General features: G+C 37.7%; 1 pseudogene; it reads left to right on the top strand.

The window, feature by feature from the left end:
* The first annotated feature begins 466 nt into the window (after positions 1-466).
* LOC140617857 (L-lactate dehydrogenase B chain-like) lies at positions 467-1467 on the top strand (annotated as a pseudogene).
* Positions 1468-3256: the final 1789 nt, after the last annotated feature.

Below are 3256 nucleotides of genomic sequence, written 5' to 3'. Positions count from 1 at the left end.
AAGAAAGATAAACAAATGGCCAATAAGCATATGAAAAGATGCTCAGCATCATTAGTTAGAAAAACACAAATTAAAACCACAAATGTGGTACCACTTCACACCCACTAGGATGGCTATAATCAAAAAAACAAAAAAGTGTTGGTGAGGACTTAGAGAAATTGAAAGCCTTGTACATTACTGATGAGGATGCAAAATGGTTTGGCCACTTACACTTTGGCAGTTTCTTAAAAGGTTAAACATAAAATTACCATATGACCCCATAATTTCATTCTTAGGTCTAATAAAAAAAAAAAAGTTCAGCAGATCCTGTGTCCAAGGAGGCTCATGCAGCTGGTATCGTCTTGTTGCATGGCTCTTACAGCTGTTTCTTTCCTAGGCACAATGGCTACTCTTTTATTTATTTATTTTTTTTATTGGAGTTCAATTTGCCAACATATAGCATAACACCAAGTGCTCATTCTGGACAATGGCAACTCTTAAGGAAAAACTGATTGCACCAGTCACAGAAGAAGAGGCAACCATCCCAAACAATAAGATCACTGTAGTGGGCATTGGACAAGTTGGTATGGCATATGCCATCAGCATTCTAGGAAAGTCTCTGGCTCATGAACTTGCCCTTTGGATATTTTGGAAGATAAACTCAAAGGAGAAATGATGGATTTGCAACATGGGAGCTTATTTTTTCAGACACCTAAAATTGTGGCAGATAAAGATTACTCTGTGATCGCCAGTTCTAAGATTGTGGTGGTAACTACAGGAGTCCACTAGCAGGAGGGAGAGAGCTATCTCAGTGTGGTACAGAGGAATGATAATGTCTTCAAATTCATTATTTGTCAGATAGTCAAGTACAGTCTTAATTGAATCATAATTGTAGTTTCCAACCCTGTGGGTATTATCACATATGTTACCTGGAAACCAAATGGACTACCCAAGAACTGTGTGATTGGAAGTGGGTATAATCTAGATTCTGCTAGATTTCACTATCTTATGCCTGAAAAACTTGGCATTCATTCCAGCAGCTGCCATGGATAGATTTTGGGAGAACATGGTGACTCAAGTGTGGCTGCGTGGAGCGGAGTGAATGTGGCAAGTGTTTCTCTCAGGAACTGAATCCAGAAATGGAAACAGACAACGACAGTGAAAATTGGAAGGAAGTGCATAAGATGATGTTTGAAAGTACCTATGATGTCATTAAGCTAAAAGGATGCATCAACTGGGCTGTTGGGTTAAGTGTGACTGATCTCATTGAATACATGTTGAAAAAATCTATCCAGAATTCATCCAGTGTCAACACTGATGAAGGTAATATATGGCATAGAGAATGAAATCTTCCTGAGCCTTCTATGTTTCCTGAAGTCTCAGGGATTAGTGTGACCAACCAGAAGCTGAAGGATGATGAGGTTGCTCAACATCAAAAAAAGTACACATACCTCATGGGACATCTGGAAAGACCTAAAAGACATGTGACTTCTGGCTTCTAGGTTTGTAGACTGGTAAACACAACAATGTGATTAACCATGAGCCTTTAGTTTTCATCTATGTACATGGATCACGGTTTGCTTTTTTCTTCCTATGTATGTGAATCTGGGCTCACAGACTCAAAGCCCACACTTCGTTTAATGCTCACAACAGGAGTTCTTGAAAAGATAATATTAACTACCATAGTGTGCTTCTAAAAATATATATATATTGAAAACAGGTACTCAAGCAAGTCCACTTGTACACAATGCTCATAGCAGCACTATTCACAATAGTTAAAAGATGGAAACAAGGCAGCCATCCACCAATGGATGACTAGATAAACAAATTGATGTACATACATATAATGGAATGCCATCTTAGTGCAAAAACGAATAAAGTACTGATGGTACAATATAGTACAATATGAATGAGTCTTCAAAACATGATGCTAAGTGAAAGAAACCAGACACAAAAGATCATATATTGTATGATTCCATTTATATGAAATATCCAGAATTGATAAATCCATAGATATGGGGATGGGGAAAGAGGAGAAATGAGAAGAGATTCCTTAATGGGTAAGGAGTTTAACTTCCAAGTGATTGGAAATATTTGGTTAAAGGTGGTGGTTGTACAATGTTGTGAATGTACTAAATACCTGAATCAGTTACCTTAAGATGGTTAATTCTATGTTATGTGAGCCTCACCTCAATAAATTATCTTAAAAAAGAATAAGCAAGAGCCAAGAACTCTGGGATAGCAGGCCCATCACCATCTATGGTGTGATATGTAACATGTAATAATTTTTTAATACTCAAAACAAAGCCTAGTGACAGATGGGAGAATTTCCCTGGTTATGAAACAGTGATGAGCATAAACAATATTTCAGAATATCTACAAGAACTGATACGATGTGCTATAAGACCTGTGGTTTCTATTGGTAACAAAGTCACAGGTACTGTTAATACTACTGTCTTTTGTTGCCTGCATTCATGATAAAATGAAATGCTAGAATTTAGTTATAGATTAGTAAAAATAAAGATAATTTTTTTTTCTTTTCTGAGATCATGAACTCCCAGGATAGAAACCCTTGCTCCAGGGTGGTCAAAACAGAAGGATAAAGGAATTCACTACAGAGGAAGATAACTGCTATCAACTGGACCTGATCTCTCAGATCAGTGGTCAACAAACTACAACCCCCAGGGCAAGGCCAGCCTATTGCTTGTTTTTGCAAAGAATCTTTTTTTGGAACACAGCCATGCTCATTGATTTACATATTGTCTGTGACTACTTTCACACTATAACAATACAGTTGAATAGCTGAAATAGAATCCAAATGGCCTGCAAAACCCAAAATATTTACTCTCTGCTTTTGAAGAATGTCACCCAGTTCTCTGGGGATGACCAACCTCTTAGCAGCTGTCCACCACCTGTGGTTGGGCAAACTGTGTACTACGGCAGATACCATATGTGCACAAGCAAATAGTTTTGCTACCCATTATGCTTCTGGTTGAAAATAGTAAATGCTCACTGAAACAAAAAATTAAAATTAAAAATTTATCTTTCAGGGATCCAGACAAGACAGAGTAAGCTCATGCCAAAATGTCCCTGCCACAGAGTACAACTAAAAAACCTGGGCAGCATTCATAGAACAACTATTTGAAGACTCTAAAAAGTCAATTATAGCAGATTGATGGGAAAGATTAGCATTTGAAATTATACCAAGCTGGCAGTGAGTTTACCACCCTGCCCCAGAACCCCTTGGCCAGAATGCAATGTGGCTTGAGATCCAATT

The sequence above is a fragment of the Canis lupus genome, chromosome 26 (genome assembly GCF_048164855.1).
Source record: "Canis lupus baileyi chromosome 26, mCanLup2.hap1, whole genome shotgun sequence".
Taxonomy (NCBI): domain Eukaryota; kingdom Metazoa; phylum Chordata; class Mammalia; order Carnivora; family Canidae; genus Canis; species Canis lupus.
This window is presented reverse-complemented; position numbering and strand designations above follow the sequence as displayed.